Here is a 13,678-nt window from a genome sequence, read left to right on the forward strand (position 1 = left end):
AACATAGAATATGCTTCTAAAAGTCAATTGTGTCCATAGTCTGCATTTATTCATGAGTGTATTCATTATATGTCAAAGGTAAGAAGGATTCCTTTTGAAGGAAGTTGCAAAATGGATGGAGAATTGATATCAGCTTACTTGGAGGGAGAGGAGGTGGGAGGTCTGTGGCAAGGAGATAAGGGAGAGTAGGAGGGACAGTAAGAGGGAGAGGAAGGAAAATGTAGATCATATTATATGCTTTTGTAATCTTTCTCCTCATTTTATTTAACTACATACATTGAAGTGCCTGAAAAGATTAAGGACAAGTCATTTGTGAACTAGTTGTGGTTTTGTAGGTTTATAGAATGTGTCTCATTATTTTGCCTCACCTTTCAACAATGAGAAAGAGTCATACATTTGGCCACAAGGATCAGCAAAATGATTCTTTATTATGGCATTAATTTCTCTGGTCCATCAGATAGTGAGTCATTGCCAATCCACCATGGGCACTTGTTCAGTGTAATGGCAAATGCAATAGAAACAATGTGGTTCTTTCTATTTATTTCCCCCCACTGAATATCCCAAGTCACAAGGTACTAAAATATGGATCTCTATGCTTGAAATCTCTTCCACTAATTTAGGTCCCACAGGCAATTTAACAGTTACTCAATGTTTTTCAATTGAAAATTTTTTCCTATAAGCAGTTGTTTCACTTATGAATAAGTTAACTTTATAAAACAGAACTTACTAGACTGAACTTACTAGGCTTATTTTGTTAGGTAGAGGCTATAACATTTCCAAAGTATTTGTGTTATTGTTTTTCTTATTCTCTGACATCAAATATTTTTTTTTAAATCACTATTTCAAAAATGCATCACAAAATAAAATATTTTCCTCTATGGAAATATCTATGGAATATCTGTGATAGAATGACCCCAGAATGTGTCTTTATTCCCTTACACATTCATTTCAAATATATGTGTGGAATACTTATGAACCTAGGACCATTTGTATTACTTAGGGGACAAATATTGATACATGAATGATTTTATTCCTGTTTCCAAAATTTTTTCTCCAAAATGACTAGTGAATAAATGCCCTTATAGATTCCCATTCTTGCTTAATGGGAACAAGGAAGATCCGAGAAAGGGTTACAAAAAACATTACATTCAGACACCTTCTGTCCCAGAAACAGCTGCTTTAACTCCCTTCTGATTTTTGTGGAATCAAGCAGGGGCTGCAGGACATGCAATTCATGTGGAAGGACCTCAGGCTGGGATTTTGGCACAAATCAAGAACCAAATGGTCCCTGCCTGCCAGTGATCAGAGATGAGGCAGTTCAGTTCAGTTCAGTCGCTCAGTCGTGTCTGACTCTTTGCGACTCTGTGCACTGCAGCACACCAGGCTTCCCTGTCCATCACCAACTCCTGGAGTATGAAAAGAGATGAGCCAAGCATAGGTTAATCCCAGACAACTAGAATCTAACCCACCACCGTCACACTCCTTACTTTGTCCCAATCAAATACTCTTAGTAAAGAGAAGCCATGGAAGTCAAGAGCCGAAGCACCCTTGAGCTCTGAGCGGAAGCATATCTTAAATATCTTCACTTCCTGCGATGCCTGGCCTCAGACAAAAAGTTGGATACTCAACAGCAACAAACTTCATACATACAGAAAGTTTTCATGTGGTGCATTATAGTTTTTTAATAAGTTCTTTTGCCCATTTTTTCGTAGTTATTCTTTTTCTTGACTTACAACCCATCACACTTTGCTGTTCTCACATTCCTTATGCTAGCAACTTCTCCCCTTGTAATCTTCTGATTTACAGTGTGCTGGAAAATCACATGGCCAAGCATGTTAGGAATATGTGTGGACTGTAAGTAAAGAGATGCTCTAAGCTGAGGTGGCCTGGGAGGCTTACTTATGAGAAAAGCTCAAAACTTTCAGTATTGTGGCCCTGGTTTTTAATGCTGGGAGGATATTTTGTTTTATTTTTGCACTTTCCCCCTTTGCTCAACTTCCTGGTTTTCAGCAGTGGTCGAGATATGCAAGTGACATTTGGATAAGTGAGGTGTTATGAGTTCCAGAAGACTTTCCTATCATCTACAGGAGCCCATTTCTTGAATCTTCTTTTAAAACAGATCTACAACTCTCTAGTATTCTAGAATAATTTCAGGAGTGGGTTTTCTTATGCGGCTGGAACTAAAGTCAGATTTTAAGTGTTTCTTCTGTAGACATTTACTTAAAAGAAAATATCATTCTCCAGGCTGGTTGTTTTGTTTGGGTGCCTTGCTGGAATGGAATTGTACCCTCTTCAGAACCCTGGGACACCATCACTCATTGATTCCAATAAACACACTGACTTCCTTTTGGAACCTTTAAAAGTCAGGTATTGTGTCATACTTCCTTGGGAGCTCTTTGGTAGCTAGAAAAATCTCTTTTACAAAGTAGGTGCTGGCTAAATGTGTCAATTAATTGATGAAAATGTAGAGATGAGCTTTTAAACAACTCAGATGGTTACCTCGGTATTGCTGTCAGTGCTCCTCTTGACTTTCATGCAAACAGCCTGTGATAAGGACCTAAAAAGGGAGATGCTGTAAAGGATTTAGAATCAGTTATCACAACATCCTCATTATATTTGGCTCTGACCTGTTAGTTTAAATTTAATATATTACAAGCAAATATACTATGATAGATAAAATTGATTTTTTTCCTTATTTGAAACTGAGTTAATTTGCTTGATATAATAAAGTTTTGTTATTATTATTATTATCTTTCTAGGCTTCAGCCCAAGGTGTAATTGGAAAAGAATAATAGCAAAAAAACCTAACCTCTCTCCCCCATATTCACATGTTTTAGTGACTGCAAGCCATCAGTACATATTCCAGAATATCCTGGACTCAACTGTTTTGTGGCTGGTCATTTGAAGCTATGGGAAAAAACAGGAATCTTCTACTGGCTAACAACATTTAATAAGTGAGTAGACTTGGGATTAAAAAAAAAAGCATCAGAAAAGCAGTAACAGGGGTAAAGAATTAGAAGAATGGCATATATAAGAAGATAGAAGTGCATGGTGATGTTATTCAAGGTGGTGATCAAAGGTGGTGACTGGTGGTGACTGGCTCAGCAAGCCCCAAGAGTCCTGAAATGAAAAAAGGAAACTTTACTGAAGCAGCAGGAAATACAACAGCACTGCAGTAAAGGAAGATAGCCCTAGACCCTAAACTCTTATCCCTCAAAGGCCAAAGCTCTGATCTAACTTCAGTAGCCATTGCTGAGCTCTTCGTATGTACCTAGCACAGTCATTGGCGCTGGAGTACAAAGATGAATAGGTCAGTGACCCAATTCTCAAACTGCTCACAGTTTCTAGAAGCATTCTTCACTCTGCATAGGGGTGGAGAATGCTAGGAGAGGGTGTTGGAACAGATGGTCCTTCTCACCTTCAGGAAGTAAACACGCTCTTGGCCTATGTCTGTGTTTGTGGAGGAGAAAGGGATGAGGAGGGCAGAGAAGGAGCACAGTGACAACAAAAGACTCGGGGTCTGTGGGAAAGGCGGCCCACCTAGAGTCTTCCAGGAGCTCTCTGGCTGGACTGGGGAGGGGTATATTAATTTTCCATGGAATCGCTTCAGTCTTTCAGCCTGAGGTCCTGCAGTGATTGGACATGAATGGATACCCACGCGCTGAATCACCAGGGAAAGATTCAGTTACAGGCAGTGCCTGCTGTTTCCAAGGACAATATAAAGTAGATAGAAGTGTTTATGAACCAACATCTAGAACAAAATGCCTCCCAATGAGGGACTGGTTCAAATCCACTGTGGCACATATAAAGGGTATCCATCTGTATTTGGTGACATAGAAATATGCTTGTGATACATCAGTTCAGTTCAGTTGTTCAGTTGTGTCCGACTCTTCGTGACATAGTTTAGTGGAAAAAAAGATTTTTAAAGTCCTTTGGCTCTGAAATAATTCTCCTTCTCCTCCTCTTTCCTCTTCCCCTCCTTCTCACTCTCTCCCTTTTTCCAGTTGGGGAGATAGTCACCAAAATATTAACAGTAGTTATCTAAGAGATTTATTCCTGAAAGCTTTTGGGAAACCGAGATTTTATTTCTTTTAAATAATTGGTGAACAGAACAAATGCCAGAGAGATACAAGTTTAGGGTATAATATTGCTCATCCCTGTTCAGAGAGAGTGCTGAGTGATAGGCCTGGATCTTTCACAGGCCCTAGGTTTATTTAATATTCATTCTCAGGGGGAGGAAAAGCTGAACATACAAATCAAAGACGGAAGAAATGATTTTTAAAAAGCTATAGGGTCCCTTTTAGATCACTAGTGAAAGCTATCTGAATAATATAAACACACACAGAACTCATACAGCTTGTAATTTGTCAGGTCTGTAAGCATTTCCTAAATATCTGGTGGAGCAGTTTTCAGTAAGGGAAATTATATGCAGATGGATAGTATGTTGTTTGGGTTATAATTAACTGGTAACTGTCAGGAGTGAAAATGTTATGTCTGTGTTAACAGAGGTAACAGAGTAACATAAGAACAAGCATTTTTATTTCTGCTTATTGAGCAAAATACACCAAAGTAAGTTGCACTTTCCTAAGGGAATTCGATGTACACGTACTCAGATTGGTAGTCTCCAAACAAAAGCAATATGCTATGGTGCAGAGAACTTGTCTTTGGTAAAGGACAGCATAGGTTAGAGTTATGGTTGGGCCATTGAGCCATGATGCTTGACCTGAGCCAGTGTTCTTGACTCTTGTATACTTACCTCCCTACCTGGAAAATGGGGAAACATCAGTAACAGGAAGCTGGTAATGTCTTGAGCATACAACTGACTCTTCCTAAACATGGTTTCCAATATTATGACAATGTCACTACTTGCTCAAGGAGACACAGCAAAGGAAATAGTTCACCACCCAAGAGGCTGGAAATGATCATTCTCACATATTTGATATGCAGAATTTCTTCTATTGTTCTTGGATAGAAAATTCTTACTTTGTTACAATTCAGTAGGATACCTTTCATGTTCATTTCTTAAGGAATTACCCACAAGGACATAAGTGTAAAAAGTCAGAATACTATTTTCATATGATCAGCTAATTCTACAGGGAACAAGAAATAAATGGTGAAACCGAAGTGCAGGCAATGCCCCCAGTTCTGGTTGTGTTGTCATTTCTGGTATCCATTCTGGTTATTGTTTTAGCTCATGGCCTTTTGAATATAGACAGCACTGTGAGCAGCTTTTCAACTAGTATTTTCTTTATCACATCCCTCAATTATATAAAATTCAGTGATAGTAGTTGAGAGTTATTTCCAAACTTCTATTTAAAAGGCCACATCATGAATGGTATGTCTGGAATATTAACTACATTTGAAGTTGCTCTAACTCTGAGGAAATAAATTAGCAGGAATACCAAAAGTTCTTCCCAACCCAGGGATCGAACCTGAGTCTCCTGTGTCTCCTGCATTGGCAGGCAGATTCTTTACCACTAGCACCACCAGGAAGCCAATAATTCTACTCACATCCATTTTATCATAAGAAGTTTTACTTGAAATTAAAGAGATGCAGTCACCTATCACAGAATTCAATGGAGTGAGTACAAGTTTGTTCTAATTGTAGATGACATTTGCCCCAGTATAATGCTAACACAGCTTGAAAAAATCATAAAATCTCTTTTTTAAAGTTACCTCTTTTTTAATGTTAATTTTTTTACCTTTTTTTTAATGTTACATTTTTTAATGTTTTTTTAATGCATCATCTTGATTATCATGTGCTCTTAGGAGAATCACAGTCCTGTGCTAAGTTTCTTCTCAGTAGCATTCTATATGCTTCCAGAATTTTTAAATCATTGGGATAAAATGTTTATTGAGTATCTGTAATATTCAAAGCCTAGCATACATGTATGGAGAAGGCAATGGCACCCCATTCCAGTACTCTTGCCTGGAAAATCCCATGGACAGAGGAGCCTGGTAGGCTGCAGTCCATGGGGTCGCTAAGAGTCGGACACGACTAAGCGACTTCACTTTCACTTTTCACTTTCATGCATTGGAGAAGGAAATGGCAAACCACTCCAGTGTTCTTGCCTGGAGAATCCCAGGGACGGGGGAGCCTGGTGGGCTGTCATCTCTGGGGTCGCACAGAGTTGGACATGACTGAAGCGACTTAGCAGCAGCAGCAGCACACATGTAAACATATGGCATGATATCCATACCACACAATATTATTCAGCCATAAAAAAGAATGAAGTACTGGCAAGTGCTGCAGCATGGATGAACCTTGAAAACATGATGCTAACTGAAAGAAGCCAGATACAAAAGACCACATATTGTATGATTCCCTTTTCAAAATGCCCAGAATAACCAAATCCATAGGGACAGAAATTAAATTCCTGGTTGCCGGGATGTGGGAGAGAGAAGCATGGGGAGGGACTGCTAATGGGTTTGGGGTTTCTATGAAGAGGGTGATGGAAATGTTCTGGAATTAGATCAGTGGTGACAGTTGTACAACCGTTTGACTATACTGAAAGCCGCTCAGTTGTAAACTTTCAAGTGGTGAATTTCATGGCAAGTGAATTATATCTCAATCTGAAAAGAAGACATATCAAAAATATATACATGCCATTGGTCTCTCCCCTTAAGAAGCTTACCCCACCTTTATACAGTATATAAAATACAGAACCAGGAAAGGTTAAACACAGTGCAGTGTTACGGAGTTAAAGTATGTAAGAGTTGCCCCATGAGATACAGTTGATGGTGACGACAGCAATGATGATGAAACTAAAGTTTATTAAATGTCATCCGATGTTCTAGCATTTAACATGTTTAAATAATAGTTGATTACCTTCCACATGCCAGGCATGTTCTACATTCATGGAGTGTATCAGTACACAAAAGGCAGAGATCCCTGTTCACAGTCTCACAGACAGCAATATGAACAACAGATATGATAAATAAAAGATATGTTAAAAGATGAGAAGGGCTAAGGAAAAGGAAATACAGAGCTGGCTAAAGGGCATTAAAATGCTGAGTTGTAAGGTACAATAGGGTCGTCAGTTTTAAAACCTGAGCATCTCTTGGGGGAGAGCCAACACAAAGGCACCAACATGGCATGTTGGGGAACTGGCAGGAGGCCAGTGCTGCTGGCATAGTGTGAGGTCGAGGCTGGAGTATAAGACGAGGTCCAAGAGGTGACAGACATCTTGTCGTGCTTCCATGCTTAGCAATTAAATGTACAATTCCTTACCTGAAGTAACTGCTGTCATTTACCGTGAATCAGAGGCTTTGGAAAAAGGTAGAAGGGTGTCTGGACTTTGGGAATGCAGAGGATTTGGATAGATGTAAAGGCTATTCCATCACAGGGCTTTGTCATTGGAAACAGCAGAAATGGAAAAATGCAGAGGGCTCTTGGGTATGCAGAAGAAGACCAACTGGGCAGGAGCAGGGATTTTAGATTGAAAAATAGCGATGCAAGTGGCCAGTGGGAAGAGAGAGACCTGGATGCCAGGGCAAGGAATGTGAGTTGTGTACAGTTGGCAGCAGCGAAGCATTACACGTTTGCTCTCACCCTGCTTGCTTTCTTGGGTTTCTAACATGAAAGTTTGTCAGGAACGAGGAAGTTGAAGTGGGAAGTGGTTGGCTGACTTGGCCATCTTTACATCACAATGAAAGCTAGAGTAGACCAGACCCCTGGGTACCCGCCCTGTCCCAGGCACTCCTGACCTATTAGCTCACAGATAAATGTAATATCTGAAAGGGCCCCAGACCAAATAATATTATGGAAAAAAACAATAACATTCTGGGAACATCTTAATTTAAAAAGTAAAAGTCTGTAATCTTTCCTATAAAATACAGAATTGCATTTAATAAGGGCTGCCACAGAATATTCTCCAGCCAAACCTAGAGCTATTCAAAAATGCCCTTGCTTAGTCAGAAATAAAAGCTACTTAATGAAAGGTCTATAAAAAGAATTTTAATAACTTTATTGTCCTAGCAGTTACATATCATAAAGTTTACCTGTTTAGAGTGTACAGCTGAGTGGGCTTTAGTATATTTTTGTATCTTTATAAAGTTTGTAACCATCCCCACAATCTAGTTTCAAAACATTTTCATCACCTGAAAAGAAATCCCATACTCATTAGCAATTGCCCCCTATTTCCCTTTGCCCAAGCCCTAAACACCTACCAATCTGATTTCTGTCTTGATGGGTTTGTGTATCCTGGACATTTCATATAACTGGTATCATACAGTATGTGTTGGAAAATGGATCTTGCTAGCAGGGTTTCTCAGTGTCAGCATCCTTGGCATTTGGACTACATCATTCTTTGCTGTGGGTCCGTCCTGTGCAAGTAACATGTTAGCGGAATCCCGGCCTCTATCCTCCAGATGCCAGAACCACCTCCTCTCCCAGTGATAACAACCAAAAATGTCTCCGGACATGGCCGTATGTTCCCTGGGGAGGAAGGGGAACAACAGTTCTCCCAGTTGAGAACCACAAATCTATACTTACCTAAGAATTGAGCTGAGTGTAGAGGTGTAGGAAGTGGCGTGGATGCCTGCACCCAGCCTCTGTGGTGGAAAAACCACTGTTTCAGGGCCTTTGACAATCTGAATGATGAACCCTGAGTTTTAAAATTCTGTGATTTCTTTTAGAAAAGTGAAGAGATGAATAGGGGAAATGAGTTACTTAGATAAAAATTACAATTGAAAAAAATATCTGATGGGAAAAACCACCCACTTTTCGGAGTATTAAAAAAGATTAAAATTGTTATTTAAAAAAGAAAATGGTATGTCCCAGTGCTCTTCACCTTCAATATGCAGATTTGGAATCATGGTCCCAATAATTTAAAATGTATATCAATTTGGATTTGGCGTGTTCTATGCTACAAATGTCGGAGAAGGTTATGGCACCCCACTCCAGTACTCTTGCCTGGAAAGTCCCATGGACGGAGGAGCCTGGTAGGCTGCAGTCCATGAGGTCGCTAAGAGTCAGACACGACTGAGCGACTTCACTTTGACTTTTCACTTTCATGCATTGGAGAAGGAAATGGCAACCCACTCCAGTGTTCTTGCCTGGAGAATCCCAGGGACGGGGGAGCCTGGTGGGCTGCTGTCTCTGGGGTCGCACAGAGTTGGACATGACTGAAGCGACTTAGCAGCAGCAGCAGCAGCATGGTACAACTGTAACACTGTATCAATCGTTCTCAGAGAGTTATGCTTAACTCAGCTTTAAAATTCTACTGCAGATTATAAGTACCCCTTGAGCAGCAAAAAGAAGCATGAGATTTGATTTAAACCGTGGATAATGAAAACAAGCGGGCAATTGCAATTTAATCATATCCTACTAATCTAACAGTCTAAGGAATGAAGAAAGAGAGGAAACACGTAAGCTTCAAAAATGTGTACACTTCAGAAAGTCAGTTTATAAGCGTGACCTCTTTTCTGTGAGTGGACGAGGCCCTCCTCCTCCCTGTAACCCATTTACAAATGAATGCTAGTTCTCAAGATCTGCCCTGGTCAGAGTGGGAATCTTAAAGTTATGCAGATAATAATTGGCCCATTTCCTGCTCTCAATTTTAAAGAAGTGTTTTCTCAAACTGCCTGAGTCTGTGTAACCTTGACTGTCTAGGACTTGATGCCCTGTGTATGGCAGTGCTCTCAGACTCTTCCCACTCAGTTCTTTATAGAATTGTTATGAGGATTAAATGAAATAATGTCAATCAAGCACGTGGACTAGTGTTTAAGCCTGTTAAGCACTTAACAAACTGCTAGCTCATATATACACATTAGCTGAAACATCTGAAACCATAACATGGTTGAATACCACCTTGTGGTCAACCTTCTAGTAAAAGTGCACACACTGAAACCAAGTGTCAACAAAAAAATAGTCACAACCTAGGACTTGACAGTTATGTTCTATTAGATGGGAATTTTTAGGACTTCGAGACCTGGAGACAGCATCTCAAGTAATCCCGAGAGAACTGTTCCCAGGAGGCGGGGAAAGGAGTCAGTCAGGTTATATAGAAGTTTGCAATAGGGCCAGATAGTCGGAACATCAAAAGATTATTGTTAATTAAGGAAAACCAGATATCTGAAGTTAAGAAATTTAGCGCTTTTCTATATGTGGGTAGATGCGAGACTCTGGGTTCCCTGAAATTATTCCTTTCCTATGCATCTCAGCCTGGGGCTGATGGCTGCCGCTGCCACTTCTTCACCCATCCTACCCCCACCCCTACCCCGACCCCACTCCTCAGTGCTTTCCGGGCTCAGAAATTCACATTTGGAAGGCCAGAATCAACAATGGCTGTGACATCCTTATTTATTGATATGGCAGGAAATACTCCATTTCACATAAGTCATATTGGGTCCCTTTCCAAAATGCTTCTTGAAGGGCCACATCTGATTCTTTTACAATATAAATTCAGGAGAAATTTGTTTCAGTGCAGACTATAGTTTAGAGCCACTTGGGTAGCTTTTAAATAACACTCTGTGTCCCGTTCCACCTAGCTTCTGATGTAATTGGTCTGAGCAATGGCTCCAGTTCATCATGGTTTTGAATCACCTGGGGAGCTTTTACAACTATAGATGGCCAGGTGCCACCTCTAGAAATTCTGTTTCAGTTGAATATAACATGCAACCAGAGTTGAACTCCATGAGACACAATCTAGTCTACCTTATGAACTGTTAATATATGTCTCATAGACATTTACTGTGTATGAAAAGCTGTAGTTCTATCAACTTTACCCAAATCAATGGTTCTTTCTTTCAAGTGAAGTTCCATTCAGTGCCATGAGTGGAATTAAGTACACTCAGCACAGTGGCATTTGCAATTGGTTATAAAATAGGAGTGTCAGTACACACTGGTATATTTAAAATGGAGAACCAACAAGGACCAGCTGTACAGCACAGAGAACTCTGCTCAGTGTTATGTGGCAGCCTGGATGAGAGGGGAGTTTGGGGGAGAATGGATACATGTGTATGTATGGCTGAGTCCCTTTGCTGTCCGCCTGAAACCATCACAATGTTGTTTATCAGCTATACTCCGACACAAAATTAAAAGTTTAAAAAACACGTGGCGGATGCATGTTGATGTATGGCAAAACCAATACAATATTGTAAAGTAAAAAAATAAAAATAAAAAACAATAGGAGTATTGGACCCACTGAGTTTTAGCATGATGGCAAACCCACGGTGGGCACTCAGAAAACATTTGTTGACGATGGTTCAAGAAAAAAGTGTTTTCCATGGTCTGTTGGTTTATCTACAAGTGAGTATTTCATTTCAAACAGATTCTCTCACAGAGTCCGCATGAGGCTGCTAAAATGCTGATTCAATGAGTGAGTGAATTTCATGAACCACCCATCTGGGTAGGTTACTTTGGGTGTAGCTGTTTTGATTTTTCCTTCCTCTGAATATACAGTTTTGTTCATGTAATCAAACAAATCCAATTGTTTTCTCGTTTTGTAGACACATTCTTTGTGTGGCCAAGAATCCCGTTTGTGGTGGCCACACCACAACTAGATTTGGATGTGGAGCAGCCCAGCAAACAAGTGTAAATTTGAATCAATTGTTAAGATTGCCAGCAACAAACCAACAGTGACCACCCTCACTGGATTCAATTAGGAGCCCTGCAGGCAAGGCACTAGGTTTATCTCATTAGCATCGCCTTCATCCAGCAAAACCCCGTACTTCCCACGTGATGACATAATAACCGGCTCAAATGTAAGGCATATCTTGTTCATCTTAATTTTCTCTATGCCCTTCTTCTCTGAGTACAAACATAATACATGTTAGTAAATAAACTCAAACAATATTGAAATACATTAGGCAGAATGTCAAAATCCCTAAGAAGCCCCTCCTCAAGCAAAAGTTACTATTAACCATTTGCGAATATCCTTTCTGCTTTTTCTGTGCTTACACTCAAACGTGTTTCCTATAAAATTTATGATAGACATCATGCCGTTCTGCAACTTCCTTGTTTGCCTTTATATAGCGTGGACATTTTCCCAAGTTTATACAGAGAGTGCTACTTCATTTTTCTTAATGGCTGCATAGAATTCCATTCACTATATATCCCATTTTGTAGTTTATGTAGCTAGTTACCCACCGATGGATATTTAGGTTGCTGATGTTTATATATGTATGTATTTATATATATATATATATATATATATATAGAGAGAGAGAGAGAGAGAGAGAGAGAGAGAGAGAAGGAGAGAGAGAGAGAATAGAAGTGTGTGTGTGAGTGCTAAGTTGCTTCAGTCGTATCTGACTCTTTGCAACCCCATGGACTCTAGCCCGCCAAGCTCCTCTGTCCATGGGATTCCCCAGACAAGAATACTGGAGTAGATTGCCATGCCTCCTCCAGGGGATCTTCCTAACCCAGGGATCAAACCTGTCTCTGCTGCGGTTCCTGCATTGCAGGCAGATTCTTTACTGCCGAGTCACTGGGGAAGCCCCTATAAAATAGAACACACATGTAGAAAAGGGCACCTATCGTACATAAGCTTACAACTTCATGTTTCCCCAAAGTGAACACACCTATACCATATGAGGAAACATGACCAGCACCCTGGGCTCCCCTTGAACTCCCTTCCAGTCACTTCTCCCCTACAGTAACTCCTGATTTGTCTTTTTACAGCACAGATTTGCCTATTATGCTTTGCATTTAGGGTTTTATACAGTATTTTCTCTTTTGTGTCAGGCTTCTTTTGCTCAGAATGATGTCTGTGGAATTCATCCAGATTGTTGTAGGTGGTTGAAGTTTGTTTATTCATTCTCATTGCTACACAGCATTCCATTGTGTGGATATATTTACCACAATTTATCCATTCTACTTTGATGAGTATTTGTGTACTTTACAAACTTTGATTGTTGCAAATAACGCTGCTATGAACAGTCTTGCATGCATGTTTTGGTGAACATAGGCTAGCATTTCTACTGTTATGGAGTTTGTTTTTTGCTATCAGAGTTGATGTTGAGGTGAACATCTTTGTAAATGTATCTTGCCCATTCCGTATTTCTGCAAAATACATTTTTAGAAATAGAATTGCAGGGTCGAATGGTATGCCCAATTGTATTCTGAGTAGATATTACAGAAACTGCTCTCCAAAAGTATTTTAACTACATCCCAAGCAGCCCAGTTGTGGCTGCATCCCTTTGCTATCTCCATTGCCTGTGACACAGACACTGCTGTTGCATCTTCTGGACTATAAGGACAAGGCTAATGAAAAGCAAATCTTCATGCCCTGGTGGGCTACTGCTCTTCCCACGTGGCCATTGAAGGACAAAATTAAAATAATGTAGTATTCCGGGATGGCAGGGCAGAGTGTGAAAGTACCAGCTGAAACTAGTTAGTAAATCGATGCTATGAGAAGATGCACCAAATGGACCCTGTGATTCTAAGTGGCCCCATCCCTGGTTGAGATAACCTCATTTCCCAGATACAGACTCTAACCTAGAAATGAGAAGGCGCGTGTCCTACCAACAATTAGCACACCCTGGCCTGAGGAGGCATTTGGTTTGGGTAGTGTTTCCTAATCCTGGAGCTCTTGACACTTCGAGCGGAATCTCCCTTTGTTTGGGGGCTGTCCTGGGTCCTCTAGGATGTCTAGCAGCATCCCTGGCCTCTGCCCACTAGATGCCAGTAGCACTCCACCCCTCAGTTGTGACAACCAGCAGTGCCTCTGCGTAT

The 13,678-nt window shown here is 40.3% G+C and overlaps 1 protein-coding gene across 6 annotated transcripts in view; it reads left to right on the top strand.

Annotated features, from left to right (window-relative positions):
• The window catches only part of ARHGAP6 (Rho GTPase activating protein 6), a 543,203-nt gene that overhangs the window by 406,615 nt on the left and 122,910 nt on the right, over positions 1-13,678 (top strand). Inside the window, exon 2 of one of the 6 annotated variants that reach the window (XM_070784356.1) lies at positions 2,838-2,954. The exons of the other annotated variants lie outside the window; for them this stretch is intronic. The gene's annotated coding sequence lies outside the window, so the exon portion shown is untranslated. The remainder of the gene's footprint in view (positions 1-2,837; positions 2,955-13,678) is intronic. 6 annotated transcript variants of the gene reach the window in all.

This window comes from Bos indicus, chromosome X (genome assembly GCF_029378745.1).
Source record: "Bos indicus isolate NIAB-ARS_2022 breed Sahiwal x Tharparkar chromosome X, NIAB-ARS_B.indTharparkar_mat_pri_1.0, whole genome shotgun sequence".
Classification (NCBI taxonomy): Eukaryota; Metazoa; Chordata; class Mammalia; order Artiodactyla; family Bovidae; genus Bos; species Bos indicus.